Source organism: Apteryx rowi, unplaced genomic scaffold, assembly GCF_003343035.1.
Source record: "Apteryx rowi isolate R43461 unplaced genomic scaffold, aptRow1 scaffold_71, whole genome shotgun sequence".
Taxonomy (NCBI): Eukaryota; Metazoa; Chordata; class Aves; order Apterygiformes; family Apterygidae; genus Apteryx; species Apteryx rowi.
The window spans coordinates 2528542-2547576 of NW_020450994.1; positions in this window are offsets into that span (position 1 = coordinate 2528542).

Below are 19035 nucleotides of genomic sequence, written 5' to 3' on the forward strand. Positions count from 1 at the left end.
GAGTCTCCACTCTCCCTGCTCAGCACAGGCCCTGCCTCCACTGCAAAGATCTCCAGAAAAAGTGTGAGACCATTTATTTTCRCTGTTTTTGTTGTTATTTAGAGATGTCCCGTCTGGTCGGAGGACCTCAGGTGGTGCAGGGGAAACTAAGGACTTGCCTTCATGAGAATTRTTCATGATGAATTCCCTGTCTGTTGGCATTTGGGGTGGAAGAAGGGAACTTTTATTACAAACTGTTTTTATCTCCTCCCACTTCCATTTAACCCAAACCAGCAATTTTGTTTTAAACTCCAGGTTTGCTTTAATCTGGATGACTCTTCCTGTGTAGACACGCTCTGGGGCATCACAGGCTTCTGAGTCTGCGCAAAGCTCCTCTGGTGCTGCAGCAGCAAAATCATGTGYGAACAAAAGCCTCTGGCCCTTCAGCATGGGAGACGGCAGCTTGCGTTTCATTGCCGTATTTATGGCCTTTGCACGGTCAGTAAATTGAGCCACACGGGGAGGAAGTCGCCTGGATGGGGWCTCCTTTCCAGAAGCGCCCCCGGTAATGCACGTCACCTCAGCTGCTGGCCGGCTGTCAGGTGGGATTGTCTCTGGCCCTGACGCAGGAAAAGGACAGTTATGGCTCATCCCCCCTTCTCCTAAATGCTTTTTCGGATCCAGCCACTCAACCCCATAGGTAAGGGCATGGGAGGATGGGTTTATGGATGACCTACCTGTTGGCTGGCAGGCAGAGACTGGCTTGTTGTAACTTGGTGGCCTTTCCCATAACATGTACTTTGCTATTCAGGCTGTCCATAATGAAAGATTTTGCAAGTTTTGCCCTGTATGAGACAACATCGCTGTGTAAAAGCAGAAATTGCCTCAGAATCTCTGGTACAGATATGATRTATTTTTATTTTTGTAGCCTCTGTTGTTGTCTGTCCTCTTTCTCCTTGTATGTCTTCAGGGGGGATTACTCCTAGCACTAGAACACTTTCTTCTAAATCCCATTGCTGTTTTTCTCATCTAGCTTTAGTATTTACTGTAGAAAATAGGTGGCTTCTGAAAATTAGTACAAATTATATTTGGTTGAGTAAAAGTGTGTGGGTGATGGCTCTGCAAGTTTTCCCACCCTGGTTATTTTGGTCTTGGCTCTCCGGAGCAGAGATTGCTAATCGGGCCAAGCTGTGCCAGAACGTCTGGTGGTTTATGATGTACGCGTACAGGAACTGCTGCAGACCACCAGTTTCATTTTTCTCTTGAGATCTCTCCAGGATTTAAGCTCTGCAATGAAGGCAAGTGCAAAAACCCTTCTCCACACACGTGGTATTAATACTTTATGCGTATTTATAGAAAAGGCTGGTATTTTTTGCTGTTGATATTCAAGTATTGGGAGAAGGGTGGAAACCCTACTAAAAGGYGGTTCTTCCTCTCTGTAAGTAACAAGTGAGTATTTGTCTTCTGCTCTCTAGTAACTGTGTGACACTGAGGTTGGATGGTCATTTTTGGAGCTCTGTCTGCTGAACTCGACTGTACTCGTTTGGGTTAGGCACAGGTCCTGGACACACTTCCACACCACGGCAGTGTTTCTCACGTGTTGCCGCATGTGCAGGCTTGCCCGTTGTTTATGTTTGTTTCTTGGACACCGGATTGAGAGCGTGTGCTTGCAGCACAGTGATAAGCCTGAAGAGCAGAGGTAAGGCATTGCTTCATTTTTGAACTGAGACTAGACTGACTCCAGGAGAGCACAGTGGGGAAAGCAGGGGCTTACTGCTGCCTTCAGGACAGGGAAGGAACAGTAGGACTCGCTCCATATTCATGCCAATAATATAGTGGTAAAATTTTTTGTAATTTCTCCAAAAATTAGCTGTGGGTTTTACTTCTTTGCAGTGGCTATTTTGTTGGTGGTACAGGCTAAATTTCTTGCAGGGGGTGTGTTTTGTGTTCTTATTCATTTAATTGATGTACAGGTGTCTAGGTTGGCACTCATCAGATCAAATACAGACGATCTCTGAGCTGTTGCTCTAGATTCTCTTTACGCTCAGGGGAGAAAAATTGGCACTGCTTTGGGGCAGTTCAGGTCACCCAGAAGTAGGTGTCTAGAAAAAGACTAATGAATTATTCCTTAAAAAAGCCGTTTTTCCTCTGCCAGCTAAAATGGATGTTCAGATATATAATGTAGGCAATGGAAGTGAGGGGAAATTAATTCAACCTTTATTTCCTATAGTGACAAAATACCCAAATAACTTAATTCTAGATTGGCCCAAGATGGCACTGTGTGTGTAAACCCTGCTAAAGTAATATTATGCTTGCAACAGACCATTTGTACTGTCTAAACGCAAGCCACATCTCTTCAACTTGCAATCTGCAGGACACAGAGCATCATGTCCATTTAAAAAGCAGAACCAGCAAAGCCTTTGCTGGCTGCACAGTTCTCCTGGGGAGGTGAAGAGGCAATAAACCAGATGTGACGGATATGTATACAARTGTCACTATACAGCGCTTAAATGATGGCAGTGAGGGTGGCAGAAAAGCTAGGAGGTTCATAGCTAAAAGGAAACTTAATGGTTGATGCCCAAAACRTGACCAAATATCTTTTTATTCTTTTCCTTTTTATTTATTGATAAGGTGGTGTAATTCCTAGGTTTTAATATTTTATGAAACTGTTTTGCTGTTCTGTTCTTTTATCTCCTCCCCAAAAGACTAACTACGCAGAGGTTAGCAGCCCAGGGTATACTCCTCCAAAAGGGAGAAGAGACAAACCCACAGCAAAATCTGACTGCTAAGGAAGTAGAGTTTCCAAGGAATAGGTCCAAAATGATAAAAAGTTTCTTCCTTCTGTGCATGAGGAAAAAATTCTGAAATACTCAAAAGGTGGCAGGATAGAGGGATAAGTATGGTACCTTAATCTTACATTATAGATGGGTTTTGGAAATTCTTAAGATCAGAGGGATTAGCCAAAGTTATATTTTAATGAATAGAAGATCATCAAGTATATGTTTAATTTCATTTTGTGTCTTAAGTTGCACGTGAGGTTTTTTTTTTTTTCCTTGTACAGTAATTTTTGTGAGTCTGCTTTAATGATTTTCTTGTCTGTCTGGAAAAATGAAAAAAAKAAATTTTAAAAATAATTAAACTTTTCTCCTTATCCACTTTCTCTGTAGCTGTCATCTATAATTCCTTAATGATGTACATGCTTTGAATAAACCATATATTTAAAAATGATTTCTATAGCAAAAAACCTTCATATTTTTGCATTGTATTTTTTTTATAATAAATTTTATCAGGCTACAAATGAAAATTTTTTTCCATTTTGAACTTTCTGTAATGGAATGAGATAAAATCCAATTCTGCACTTCACATAATCCATGGGCCAACTCAGTCCTTCATTTAATTCCATTAAGCTGGTTTTGCAGAGAAAGGAATAATTTACAGGAAACACTTGGCCCCAAACCATTTTCAGAGTGAACGACAAATTAGGTATTGTACAGACCCTATGGAGGTGGGTCCTACTGCAGCCGTGCTCCTATCAGTAAAAGATTAAATGAAACCCCGAATGGCAGAATGTTTTCCATGAAAAGGAGGGATGATAGCCGGAGCTTTGCAGTTACGCTGCTGCTCTGTTAAAATTGTGCCGTTGGTGGGCTCAGGTCCTCGCCGAACCTCTGCCTCGTGCGTCCCCAGGGGGACGCTGGCCGCACGGATCAACACTGATTGCATGTCCCACAGCTTCGACTGGGTGCTTCTGCCCCAGTAGCGAGACTGTTCACATGCAAGATCAGATGTGGAAAAGTCTTGTAGGACTGTGCGGCCATCTCGGCACGTAGTRGCTTTGTGCAGTTTAGTAGAGCCCGTTATTTCAGATGACATCAAACTTAAAAAAAGACTCTTTTTTCTTCTCCCCTCCCTCTCCCTGCAACTGGCAACTTTGTGCCGGTGCCATGGGATGTCCTCCTGCTTCCCCGTCGCTCCCCAAAATGCACAAACCCTCCTCCAGGCACRGTGTAACTAATCCGTTCTGCTGACTGAGTGCTGCCGGCGCCTTTAAAGTAATGCCAGCTCCTATGCACTAAATGTAGCATGGCAGCTTTTCATAGGGAAGCGAAAAACCCCAATCCAATAAGCAGGGAAATAACCATTACGGTGAAGTCCTGGTTTCCCTTTGGTCTGTCAGCTCGCTGCTTGGCGGGACAGACGGGTGGCTTTTCACTACAAGTTGGCTGTGGACCACAGGATAGAAATATGAAGACTTTGTTTTTCTTTAAGCTTGAATCTGTGAAGAGATGCATTTCTTTTAATGTATAGGAAAATCGCTTTATTTTCAGGGATGAGTTTTCAGGCAGTGAAACTGCCTGAAATTCTCTGTGCTGGGATTAGTAAACAGCAGCAAAACTCACACTTCTCTTTACAAATCCCACTTCAAAATGGAAGTGAGGTTGCCCAGCTCAGGTTTTGTTATTTTGAGACTGAACTGTGGTGTTTGAAAAAGAATATCAGCGAGGTGATTCTGATTGTGCAGTGTATTGGCTTTCGTGAAAATTAGCAGAACAATTTTGTAAGCATATTTGCATTTCAAGCGACCGCAAGGCATTCTATAGCGAAGATGTGTTGTGAAGAAAACGGGTTAAATGGTTTCTGGTTTGTTTAATTTGTGGGGAGAAGAGGGCTTTGCAAAAGAGCAAAAGACCCCCCAAAATGCAGCCACTGAACAGATGGAGGTGGGGGCACCCAATCTGATAGAAAGGGCACGGGGGGGTCCATCCTGCCACGAGTGTCTGCCGAGAGCGAGGGGATGCTCTGCGGTCTCGTAAAATGGCAGAGAGAAATTTCTCTTCTGCAAGAACATCTTGAGGTAAACCTGTTCTTAGAAGGTTTCATAAGGGCAATTTTCTTTTTCTTTTTTTTTTTTAATTGAATGGAAAATCAGGAAATTCACCAGTGTGAGAAGGATTAAGTGTGGATAATCCATTTTTGTGACTTATTCTGATAAGAGAAGAGCTCATCAAGTCCCTGTAGCCTTGCATCTGAAGACAGTTGCTGACAGATTGCACAAAATATGTCTCTGCATTTTTAGGACCCTGAGACAGCATCTTGCAAGCAGATAAAACCAAATAAAACTTGACAAACCATCTTTGTACTGGAGGGATGAGAAGGAAGATGCGGATAAATTTTGTTGTAGGATTTGAATATGAAATTATGAGGAAAGGCATCGAGTTGAGGCAATTCTTTAAATATTCTGTTAAACATGCAGGATCTCAGTTAATTAAAAGTTATTGCATAACTGTTGCTGGGGAGTGAAAAGTTTATTTTTAATTACACTGTGTTACATAATGGTTACATGATGACAGAGGCAGCAAGATGAAGTGGTAGAGATTAAGTACGCTTTTTTTAATATACTGAAATTAAAAAGTAAGGTGTTGACGCATTCATTTCATCCTTGACTTGTAGTGCCTACCTGGATCTGTTTCATGTCCTATGCTTAAAATCTGAGCTTTTAGGGGCAGTATAATTTGGCTCTGTACTAGTGGAGCCCATCGCCAAAGGCTGCTCTTGTCCATGGCGAAGACTTCTTGAATATGCTGTTCATCAAAATAATAAACATTCTAGTCTGCCATCAAAATAATAAATATTCTAGTCTGCTTTCAGCTTCTCATTTGATCTTCAAATGTTTTGACCAGCAGACCCGTACACATGCATCTGTAACTAATATGCTAACAAATCACTTTTATCATTTATTGTAATTGTGGAAGGCCTATTTAATCTGAATGATTTCTTAATTAATTTATTTAACATTGGTTATAAAACTATGTTATCTGCCTTGATACAATCAACAGTTGTATTTAAAATCTAAGCACGCAACAGGGGAGTTAAGTCTGTTGTTGTTAACTGGAGAGAACAGCTACTGAAAAGTTGCTAACAGGAAAAAGGGAAGTGTGACTAATGAATTGTGAACTAAATTTTTGCTTATAATGTAATAAAAAACAAACTTCTTTTTTGCCTCACCTAGAAATGCCTCCTATGAAATATTGTCTCCTCTCCCTACTTTGCAGACTCCGTGCAGCATATGTATACCTGTACATTAACCRAGGTCAGAGAGGTGTTAGTTTGCTGCTTTGGGCTGTTAGAGAAATTTTCAGTTTGAACGCTGTGTTTTTTCTCACTCGCTTTACTTTCTAAGCAGATAACGAGATCTCTGATGTCGGGGTCCCGCGGGGGATCCCCAGACCTCGTCAGCCAGGGCCCATCTTGCTGTGCCCCGCTCAGCTCCAAGCGGCTCCTGGGGCTGTGGATGGCCAAGGAGATGAAGCTGAAAGGAAAACCAGCCAGGAAAATGGTGGCTTGCAGAGTGGTCCTGGCTTGACATTGTTGGACATAAAAAGGCTTGTTGGGAGCCGTGAGCAAACTACTGTCCCCTTCCCCTTGCTTTGACAACCTGCTTTCCTAGGAAGGGAATGATGATGATGATGATTTTTGATTTAGCCTATATAATGAGGGGTTTTAAAGTTAAATGGTGAAAGACACTTGTAATATCTCCAAGCAAATCTGGTGTGAGACTCTTCTTTGTGGCCTCAGTCTACCCTTCCCCCTCTCCAAAGGCTGTAATTTATCTAAGCATCCAAGACATTCTTTGAGAAAAGCTGATTGATTTACAAGCTGACTTAATGCAGCTTTCATCAGAAACTCCTGGCTATTGAATATTTGTAGGCAAAGTATTATTAGTGGTTTAGCGTTTGCTTTGTGAAAATGCTGTTTAGTAACTGATGTGTGCCTCTTCCATGGCTTTGTTTTTTCAGGAATGAAGACCATCACAATTAGGATTTAATTGTAATGGTTTTTGAATTCTTTTCTCTTAAAAGTGTTGGTCAGCAAAAGGCTATGAAATTGAACAGATGTAAAGGTTAATAACATCTATTAAAATCCTTTCAATGATGGTGAATTAATTTATTGAATATCTTCAACATTAGGTTGTGTCTGAGCAATAGGAGATGCAAACATCTCTGTCTGAGATGCATGAGATCTTATGGCTGAGTTTGAATTTATTGGAAACGATGAGACTTTCTAACTTCTTGTGACCTTATATGAACACACTTTCATCCTATTATTTGAGGTAGAGATAAACAGCTGGATCAGTATCACATGCCTGGCATTAACATGTACCTGCATGGATAGCAGGCTTGGTGCGCTGATGGTCTTTTTTGTGCTTGTCCATATATCTTTGATTGCCACATAAGAAAAGCTAGTATTACAAAGGGAATAGCAGTAATTTAAATGTTCATATGTGAGCTGTAGTTTGGTCATCTAAAATATATGCTTCTTATGTTACTGTCCTTTTGAAGGACTTCATTAAATTCAGATACATGGGAAAAGAAAGAAAAGAAGGGAAGTGGTTGGTGTCGGATATGCGCTGAGCCATTTGATTTCCCACAGCCAGGGTATGTATTGGGAATCTTCACAAGGATTAAGATACCTGTATGATTTTGAGGGTGGTATGCTATGATCCTTCTGTTGGCAAGGCGATTACTGTAGTATCAGGACTATATTGTGTGTTGCTCTTATTCGTTATTTTTCTTAAATATTACTGGAAAGCGTGTGTTGCTTGTGAAGCTGAAGGCAGAGGCTTAACAGATAGGCAATGAGGCCAAGATCTGCTTTGGTGTCAGAGAAGGGACTTAGTGGAAGGAATGGTTCAGCTCCACGTCCTCAAGCTGCAGACATATGGCAACAGGGAAAAGGACGCTGAGGAGTTGCAACACACAGCAGATAACCCCATCTAGCTGCCTACCCCAGGAATAACTAACTGTGCCCATTTGGATACCATCTTAGACGCATCATCTAGGCCCAGAAATGTTACTTACTGGAGGGGAGAGCAATAAAAGACTGCCAAGAGTAGTTAGTGCTTTTCCCTGATGACTTCTGGCAACTGTGATTCAGCCTTCCCGAACGCCCCATCAGTCAAGCCAGCGCACCGGAGCCATCGTGTCCTCAAYGGCGCTGTTAACTTTTCTTTGGTCTTTGTAAATTAATTGGCTTTCGCCAGCAGCTAGAAAAATAAGTCCGAGCTTTAAACTCTGTCTCACTGTGCTCAGCACTGCAAATTAAAACCTGGTTGTAATCTGGACTTTTGCTGAGCTCTTCTTTAGAGGGAGAGCCCCTCACTCTCAAGGCTAGTTTCTCTGGGACGTGGCTGAAAATATGCTGCTGTCATTGCCTTGCATGTATGTGTGTGTCCCTGAGATAGACAGTGCTTGGTATCTTTCTTTGCACCCTGCCCTGACCAGCTGACATTTTACACTGGAGTTTTTGAAGTTTTAGATCAGTTAAAAAACAAGAAAAGGTAGAACTTACATTTGAAACCTTACGTCGTGGTGCATTGCGAATATTTAACGGTCTGTTTTAGCAGTTAAGAGCCATTTTTCTCAGGGTTACGAGACCTTTGCAGGGAGGGAGTGAGCAGTGAACTGTTCATTTGTTTTCCTAAGTAATGAATTTCTTTCCCCCCCATAAATGTAACCAGAAAGGAGGCAGCATCATTTGGCAACRGAACGTTTATGTTAAGTTTCGTTTTGCCGGAAATGTTTTTGCTTAGTTCTTAAGAACAGATTGAGGTTTTTGACAGCACAATGTGGTGTCCAGCCTATGTGTGGGTGGCAGGGAAGACTTTGTAGGGGGTGCCAGATGTTTTCCTCTGCCTCGGGGAATTTTGCTGAAAATACTCACCCTTTTGGTGCAATCCACTGCTTTGCAAACTGCAGAACCTTATGTGGATCCCAAACATAGGCTTTGCCTGTGGGCAGTGAGCACAAGTATCCACAGGGAGCTCCAGAGGAAGCCAGGAGATCTTCCCATTTGAGTTGGAGTTCAAGGGCCACCCCACGCTCTGAGTTGTCTTCCCCAGTGCTAACACAGATGACTGGGATTCGCAGAGGGTTTGTAATCGAGGTAACATCCCTCCTGGTCACTGGTCGTGCTGGCTGTCACGTTTTGGGTGTAGATTCTCCTGCCTCTGTTGGTACTGTGAGAACTGCTGTGTCTGGCTGAATGATATGACTTTTTCCCAGTCATTTTGGAGGGAGGGATTGAAAATACCTGCTTTGCTCTTGCAGTCAGAGTGGAAACTTCCATTCTACTGATTTTTGTTTTACCAGTGCTCAGCTGCCCTGAGATGAATATTGAGTGCAACTACTTGAACGTCTGTTTTCCCACACTGGCTTAGAGGATCAGTTTAGAAAAAAGAGGTCYATACTCTTGGCGTGGACATGGCATTCAATAGCATGGCATTTGGCCATCTGGGGTGAAMTGTGCCTGTTTTCTGCCAGTTATCCTTTTTTGCTCCCAGGAGGAATATGGACCAGAAAATTAATAAAGTTATAGGGCTGGAGGGAATTACAGTCTAGCTGCCCATCCTGGAGGAGGACCAATATACTTAGGTAAGCCTTGATTTCTTAGTCTGTTCTTCTAAAAACCTAACTGAAGGACATTACACAACATCTTTTAGTAGCTTATTCTGATACTCCCTGTCCTTGCAATTTTTTCCTAATATATAACCTAAATATTCCTTGCTGCAAATTAAGCTGGTTAATTTTTGTTTTACTCTCAATGGGCACAGAGTACAACTGACTACTGCTGTCCTTTTTATAACCTTATACAGATCTGAAGTTTGTTATTATGCTCAGACCTCTCTTTCTGAGAATAAACAAACTTGTTCTTCTAGCTTTTCCTCAGAGGGATGCACAGCCTTGCAGTAAAATATCCCAAATCTGGAATAATTCTGTGGGTCACCAAGTAGGTTGTCTTGGAAGCTTTCTTACTGTATATATGGTGGAATTAATTCATGGAGAAATGCTTGTTATAATCCATGATGCCTGTCTTTATTAGCACTGTTATCAACATCTAAAAAGTTTATTCATTCTAAACCTCTTTATAAAGGTGACTTTACCAGACATGAATATACATGTAAGCAAAAAAAAAAAAAAATCTCTAGGACACAACATTATTGAAGTTCATTTTTTTTGTACAATAGCAGTTAAAGTTCTTCTTTCTTCCTTTCAAAATCTAAAATRCAAAGATTCAGGGAATCATAAAGCTTTTTTCTCCCTTCTTTCCTACAATCCTCACTACAGAAATCTTGCACTTTCCAGAAYACTACAGAGTAACTTTCTCAACATTGAGGCAACCAGAGCTGGTGTTGCTCTGCAGATTTGAATGACTTCAAGCTATTTTCTTGCAGCTGACTATTTGGCTGTATGGGTGGGTTTTCTAGTTACTCTCTCCTTTCCTAAAAGGTATGAAAAGATGGGTAAAAAACACTCTAAGTAAATTCTAGTTCCAAATTTATCTAACGGATTACAGCTTCTATATCATGGACACAGACTATCTTGCTAATATTTTTAAAGAAAGGAGACAGTGCCACATACCTGCAATTAATATTTTGCTTCAGCAAAATATTGTGATGTAACTGTCTTGATTCTCCATATGTACAAAATCAAGCCGTAACTTTTTTCAAGTGTTATTTTGCACTCTGCTTTAGTTTCTTGGGAGATTCTCTGCAGCAGAAACTGGTACTAACTGCTACTTACTCAGCTTATAAAAAGCTCAGTCGGTACCACATGGAAGGATGTTTGTGCTGTGTGATGTGGTGTGGTGTATCCTGTCTTCAAATTAGAGAGGGTTAGAGCTAATTACRAGTGTAATGCCAGGCTACAGCCAGATTGGTGGCCACTTTGCCTATTCTTTTTGCCAGCTTCCCATGCTACACCCACTGTGCAAACATCAGAGATGTTGAATGCTGGTGTTCACTGGTGCAAAATACGGAGCAGGCGTCTACCCACGTGGGCTGCTGCTCTTGCTCCCTGCTGAGAGGCACCGCTCTTGGACAGACATGCTCCCAAGGTACCTTTTTTTGGAGGCGATGGTTTCCCTTGCGACCCTCTGTCCTGGTGTGGAAGGTGCTAAGGAGGGAGCTGACCTGAGTGGGGGACCTGTGCCAGCTTCAGCATGGTGACCCTACTGACAGCATGCAACGCCAGAYGTATTTAGGTCTGTTGTGTCGAGCAGCCACCCGGGAACGCTGCCAGCGCTTTTCCCTGCTAGGGCTTTTGCATAAGAAGAGAACAGGACTCCTCTGGATTTTTTCTTTCTTTATTATTAGCAGAGCAAGATAAGCAGTTATCTCCTGTGACAAAATGTGCCCGTAAAGATCAGCTGCCTGCTTGCTTGGTGACTCATTAGTTTGGCTCCTATGGTGCTGTATTAAGCTAACATAGAGGGTGGGAGAGCTTCAGCACTTGTAGACAGCACCTTTGCTCCTTTGAGAGTGAGAGAGGGGTCTTGCTTCCCGAGTACCAGCTGCCTTGGGGGAGCCTGGCTGGGGCGTGCGTGCTGAAGGACTGAAACGCTCTCGATATCCCTGCAGTAAGAGGAAGGCCCTGGCTCTGGCCTTTGCAAAGAGTGTGCAAGCAGGATCTGGACCTAACTGAGATCGGTCTAACTGACTTGGGCCTCGTGAAGTGAAAACTAAGCTAATGGTGAGCATTTGTAGAGGGTGGGGCTTTTTTTCCCTTCTTCCTTAATCACTTAAAAAATAGTTCTCAGGTGCTTTGTTACAGCCAGTAAATACATGATTGAAGAAAGCTGATGAGTCACTGCCTTGTGTGACACAAGTGCCTGTTAGGGTCATATAGTCAGGATAGCAGTGCATATCCAGAGGATACCTTACCTGCATCTTCATCAAAAGGCAGGAGACATTACAGGTAAAGGTGGAGGAGTTAAAACCTGATGTCCAAGGACTTCTGGAAGAGGGACTGAAGTGCGGTTAGTCCATAGCACTGACACCAGCTCCCAGAAGTGCAATAAGTGATTTGTGGGTTAGTGTTGCTGCTACCCAGTGAGGCTGAGGCTAAGCTTCATAATAGCCAGTGTGCTTCATTTTAAGTGAGGGTTTCTGTTAACTAGAAGGTCAGGACTCTGGATAATAGCAAATAAAACCCTCAATATCAACCAAAAGGTGCTTAATGCACCTTTGTATTCCCTGCTCTTTAGAAATGTTAAGTTGTACCTACTCTACAAGTCAGTTTATTTCTTTCCTTTTTAACTCTACCTGTTTCCTTCATCATAATATCATGGATGCTACTCAGTCCAGATGATCAGCAAATCACCATCACGTCCCTGTCTGTGCAGCCATGCACTCCCCTTTTTATCAGGAGCATGTGTAACTCATTTATGGAAGTACTTGGGATTTGCAGACCTGGTGGGGATTGAAATTGGTTTTCTCTCTTATGGTAACCACCAGTTTCTGTGAACTCCTTCATAAGGAGGTAAATTTTTATAGAGAAATAACTGATAGAAAGACAAAGCTGTTGTGTGTTTAGAGATGAGGTGTCTTACCTGAATTGCTACTTCTAGAGAAGTTGCCTTCTTGTTTTCTGTTTACTTACTTACTGCTTAAGTTGGCACCCTTTGTCCTGGCTAACAATGATTTTCTGGTCTCCCACTGGACACTGGGACTTTGCCTAGAATTTGTTTTCTTAAACAGTAATTCTTGCAGCCTCATCTCAATTTGCAATCATCTCCTCTCTCCCTAGTCTCCCCGATTTTACTAAATCCTAAATATCCTGGATGTCCTTTGCCCATTATTTCTTCCCTGTGCCTCAACCAATTCCCTGCCCTCTTTCTAACATTTACTCCTGAGGTTGTTTTTTATTTAGCCTGTGGTTTCACATTAATTGGTCTGGGTTCTRTGACTGGTTCATCTTGCAGTACAATTTTAATTTGGATCAAGAGTGAGCATACTGTTGCTTTTGCTGAATTAGCATAGATGCTATGCAAGTTATTTTCTGGCTGTCTGCGAGAGGACAGCTCTTGTGCATTGCTCTGGCACCCAACGTGCCATTAGAGCTGCTGTGAGTTGGCTGCTGACGGTTGTCTTCTCTGCTGGTGCGGAGGCAGTACAGCTTACGCCACCTCTGCGGCTCTTCCCCTTTTTGGCATAGGGGAGCTGCAATTAGAAATGGAGCAGTGGCAGTGGGGAATTATAAGCTGGTGCAATTTAGGACAGTTCGGAGATTCTCCTAAGTTGTGTTGGGAAATGGGCTGAGTTGAAGCTGGCACAGAAAAGCACCCAGTTCTGCTGGTGTATGAGCACAGAGCTCTGCTCCAGTGCAGCTGAGGACACAGCTGAGTAATATTTTAAAGATAAGTTTCTGTCATTCGTGTGTTCATATATTATATTTTCGGCTAGTGTCCAGGCAGTCCAACAGATTCTGTTAACAGTATGATCCTAAGGGAATTAGCTAATGACTTTCCATACTGATTGGGTAATGACTTTTCGGAAAGCGAGAGCTCAGCAGAAAACAATCCTGGCAATTACTGTCTGCTAATGTCAATACTGCAAGTGCTGCAGAGCAGCTGCATGAATGAAATGGCTCAACTTCGCAAATTAAGTCTCTCTGTCTCTCTAACCTCCCTGCAGAGTCTGCTACTCTTGTCTGATACAAGGATGTCTTCTATGCTCTCATGTCTTCAGGGGCGAGAACAGTTACTGCCTCTTTGAACCATCTTTTGCTCCATCTTCCGCAGTGCCTCCACACAGCGGAGTACCCTGGGTCTTGCCGGTGTTTTGGGCACAGTCCCACGATGCAGCCAGGCATGGCAAGGGCTGGTGGCTGCTGGAAAGGCACGTTCGTGTCCTTCCTTCCTCTCCCAGCTGCGTAGATCTGTCCCCTCCTTTGCCCCCATGGAGTTATGCTTCGTGTAACTGCCAGAAAGCTTTCATTTGGGGCAGTCTGGATTTTTGTGCCCTGAACCACCAGCTTGGCGTGGGGCTGGGGAGGCAACGCTGTCAGCAGGGAAGTAGCTGGGATGTCTCCCTTGCTGGCAAGAGCTGGCTGCCGGGTCGTCTTAGCTGCGTTTCCCAGCCACACTCTTAGTGTTGTCTGAAGCATCTCTCCCTGTGCATAGGCTGATGCCGGTGTGGTGGCCTCGCTGCTCCTTGCCCTGCAACACCACCAGATGGATCAGAAAAGTAACCCTGCAGGGGGAAAAGATCGGCTCTCCCTGCAGGGCCAGGCAAGCAGCAGCMCTTGCCCAGGGGAAGTGCTGGGCTTATGGGACTGGGGGATTCAGGATTGCCCCTGTGGGGCAGAAGCCGGGAATTAGGTGGGCTTGGTGGTGGCACTGGTTTGCATCTGAGAGCTTTGATTTTTCAAATGAACATCTTGGAGTATCCAGATCCTAGTAAAAGAAGTGATTTTAGGTATCCAAACCTGGTACTGGCACAACTGCCAACATAAATGCTGTCCTGAATATCAGTGATCCAGTTGCGAGGCAGTCTCTGAGCAGGTCCCTGAATGAAGGGCTGGAAGTAAGAGGAGAAATAATTGAATGTTCAGACTCTCACAACTCAGAAAGGGCAATTTTTCAGCCAGACTTATCTCCCTTCCAAAAAGGTGCAGTCTAACCTCACATTGACCCTTAGTATGTGCAAAGGAGAGCAGTTATGTGACAAGGACAACCCAGAGGAAAACAAAATTACACCCAGGAAGAACTGGATGCTGTAGGGCTTTGCTCCCTCATGGAGGCAAAGAAGGACRCACAGCACAGCTTGCTGGCATTTGTGGACGTTCGTGCTTTTTCTAAGCACCTGTTTTGCCAACAAGACAACAGTTAAGACACACACACAGCTGCAACTGCAGCCTTCAATCATTGTCTTCTACCGAATAATTAGTCTGTATTTTACAGTGTCTCTTGTGCTCCCGGTAGTCTGGTTTGAGAGCCAAAGCACATCACTGGTAACTGAGATGTGCTGGGTCCCATCCCAGATGCTGAAACTCATTTGTTAACCAGGGACTATAGTCTAATCGTACTGCTTGGGGTTTTTTGTTTGTTTGTTTTGTTCCCCTACCCCCACCCCATTGGCATAACATGGATTTCACGTTGGTTATAAGGGGGTAGCTAATGTAGTTAACTTTTAAATCCCTTTGAACTTGGCTTCTGTCCAGTCCTGACTGTAGATATCCTCATTCTGAATTTATAGGCCTCATCTTTTGCCCCACCCCTTTATATATATATATATAAATTATTATATATAATTATATATATACATATAAATTATTTGCCCCTTGAAATCAGAAATGCAAGCAAGTTCATCTTTCCCTCCCAACGTCATTTCCAGAGAGAACTTTCTGTCTCAGGATGGGTCCATGGCTGTTCTCTCCCCACATCTTTCTCCTGGGACAATCCAGGAGGGAAGTGTCCAGGGATACGTAGTTAGAAGGGAATGTCCAAATTGGGCAAGTATATAGCGATAACTTCAGCAAAGCTGTCTTCCAGCTCTGGGCTTTGTGGACTTGCTTGCCAAGCCTGAGGCTATGTGTAATAGCTGTCAGTGAACTTCTTTCTTATGAATTTGTTTAATTGTGTTTTTGAGCCCACTTTATAWTTTTGGCAGCCACAACATCCTGTGGCAATAAGTTCCCCGGTATAATTGTGTGTGAAAAGCCTTTGCTGCTTGATGATCCCACTTGGAGCCCCTGTCCCTCAGTTTGGAAAAAGAGGGGATGAATGGAGGGGCATGAATTAATTGTATGATGTATCACTATTAAATGTAAAAACTAAAAAAMCCCACCCCACCTATAAATGGGATAGCAAAGTTTGTAAGCAACAGTAGTTTGGCCTGCATGCTACAGTTTGCGTCCCGATGTGTAACGTTCATAAAATACRTCTATAACAAATAATCAGGAAGAGGAAAAACTGGTGATATACTGTAGTTAAATCTAGCTGCTCCACTCTTAGTTGCGTCTTTCTTTTGCTTACCTTAGTATTAAAGTGACTGGAAATTAGTTTTGCATTTCCAACAGATACTCCACAGATGAGGCTCAGACAGACAAAGAGTAGGTTTCCACTGTTGCTACTACTGTTGGAAACAGTCTTATGCAGTGTTGGTAAAGTTGGTTATAAAAAGCAACTTAAAAATGTAAATGTTGAATGAATGATAGAACATGATGGTGAGCTCATAGACTCACATGGTTAAGAATAATTCTTCTTGTGCTCGTTTCTCCCGATGAGGATTGCTTTGCAGAGTTACCTGTGGTATGTGCAAGTGTGTCCTCCAATGGGTGCAAACTCACCTCTACTACCACAGTTGCTCAGGCCAAGGGGAGCCTGCAGTAACGGCACAAAAAGGACAAAGTTGGTTGTGTGTGGATAGGAACCAAAAGAAGTGTTGAGTTGAGCTTAACCTTCCTTTTTAGGTGGACCTAAGCTGATCTCGGACTTGCTGTTGGGCATTAAGGTGACGCGTGGGCCCAGGAATCGGTGTAGCTGACACTTCAGGCACTGTTTGGCTCCTTGCCCCTCTTACCACAACGGGGATCCTTGAGCCTCTCTTCTTTCCCAGGATGCTGTTTTCTCTCCCTCTCAACTTCTAGGTGATACGGCTGAAAGAAGGGGTGCAGAGAGCAGATCTGCCTGGCTCTCTGCAGCTCTTTAATCCCGCTGTGGTTATTGTGAGTTTGTGCCTCCGATAGCAATCCAGTGCTCCCTCTCCCTCCCTCTACAAACAGGCACTGATCCTCACAGAGGATCATGAGATGCCCAGCTTTCGGGGGGATTTATTGCGGTCTTGCTCAGCTGAGGTGCGTGCAGTAAGATTTCTTCTTTGCTTTGGCAACTATACTTTTGCCACTCATCTTCATTTACAGCACAAAACTCGAGAGGTTTTGTGCAAACTGTTTCTTCCGCCTTCTCATCCTCAAAAAAAAAAAAAAAAGGCAGCAGCACATTTTTCTCTGGAGACCAAGTATGAGATGTTATGAGTTACAAACTCAGAAGATTATAATGCAAATTGATTTGCAGCCTTTAAGTATGGTGGACATTGCCAGCTGTTGACCATAATAAAGTGCTGTTGTGTCCCTCTGTTTGGAGCCTGCTGTCATCTCTAGCAATCCTATGAGTGGTGCCAAGCGCATCTGCTTGCATGCCCTCAGAAGGAAGCTGCTCCAAAAACTCTTAAAGCAGCCACCATCCAAAGGGCATCCACTCATCGCGTGAGCCACATGCTCCCCAGGAGCAAGTCCCCACTGCTGCCGCTCATCTTCCTTCTACCCTTGCTAAGCCAAAGCCTTGCAGATGTCTCCTTTCACTGCGCTCCTCGTCTTCCAACTACTGCCTTTCATCCTTGCCTGGTCCTGGGGCAGGCTCTGCTGCCTTGCAGAAGAGTGGCTTAAAGTCTTATGGCTTTAAATGTTGTTTGTATTCCTCAAAACATTCCAGTTGTGTTGTCTCTCTGTGATCCCACATGTTTTAACAGGCTGTAAGTAATTGCCAGTGCTCCCAAGCACTTTTGCACCTTCAGCATTTTGAGTCTCAGTCTAAAACTTACTACTTGAGCCAATTTCTGATATTCTCATTCCTTGTTCTGATTTTGCAGATTATAAATTTAAATAAAAGGACTCTGATTTTCTTCTCCACTGCTCCCAGCCCCTTGCTGCACAGTAAATGACCACTGACATGAACTACACGGAAAATCATGCATGTTCCTGCTGACATTGTTGATGGCAGAGCTCATGCATGAGAAAATCTCCTAAAGCATAGTAGCTCTGTAGACTTCTGCTCTATTTAATACAGGAGTCAGAACATAGGTCAAAACTCCTCTAAGAATGGGAGATGACATTTCCCCATCTGCTAGTGCAAGGGAAGGAGTTTGTCATTTGAAAAGCAGAATAAGAGAAGACAAATGAGCAGGCCAAAACACAGTATGCTACATGGGTAATTGCTCCCGAGTTGCAAATGCGTTCGGTGAGCGAGCGTTGTGTAGAAATGCTGTTGGGAATGCTTGTGAGGACTTTTTAATGATGCTGGCAAAGTGGAATGGTGCTTCTTTCTGACCACTAAACTAAATAAGATGAGGATTTCATAGTGATTTAAAAATAAGGAATAAGAAGAAAGTTATGTGCTTTTTATTTAAACTGTCTTCTCTCCCAAACTGTTCTCATTTGCAAAACCAGAGAACCAGAGATCAGTCTATAGCCATGGTGATCATGTTCCACGTAACTCTCCACAGCTGGGTGACAGCTATGATGTTCCTTTCCATATTGAAGTTTCTCTACTTTTGTAAACCATGCTTCAACAGTCAGGGCAATGGGGACCCAGAGCCCAGGTCTTGTCTTACGTGCACCTTGTGCAGTCATTCATGCCAAATGCTGAAATTGCCTCTCTGAAATATAAATATTACAAAACGGGAGTTGCCAATAAGATCTGTCCAAGAGGCAGGTGATCTGCATGCAATTCCCCTACCCTCTGAGGGATTTGAAATCAGTATGACAAACACGTCATACTGCATCCTGCCCTATTCACTAGTTTATTGGGGGGGAAAAAAAAAAAAGGCTGTTTTCTTGCTGATTTTATGGACTAAGTCTAAATCCAGTCTTCCTTTTCTGTTGTTCTGCCTACATTAAATATGCTCCCATGTTTCCATTAAAAATAGAAACAATGTGTTTTGTTTGGGTCATATACTTCCACGTGAATTGAACACATGCACAAAGCTTTTTAGCATTTTGTTTYGGCTAAGAAAGACAAAGAGCTTTTATTTTTTTCAGTTTAGATCTGCATGTGAGTTTTCATGTGTCTTTCGCATTTCAGGGTTAGTACTGGAAGTGAAAAACCAATTGTTTCTATGGCTTTGCTGTCACCTCCCTGGTTTGTTTAAAACTGATTATGCACAGCGATAGACCTGTGGCTAATCTGTGTGTTGCTGCTGCCTTATACTGAGTGAAATGTCAAATGGATGTGCCATCCTGAACAGCAAACTGGTGCTTCACCCGAAGGATCTTAATTTTTTTAACTGAAGGTGCAGAATGTGACTTCCTGGGAAGCTGCGGGGTGCATGTCCTGTATCCCTCTCTGCTTGCGCAGGTTTGGGTGTTTCATGAAATTATGCGATCGATTGCGCACATGAGTGGCCGGCCAGCCACCGGCAGCCACATCCTTCCTTCACTCACCCACCCAGAGCAGGTCCTTTCCCGAGGTTTGTATGATGGAAGACAGATGTTTGAGGGT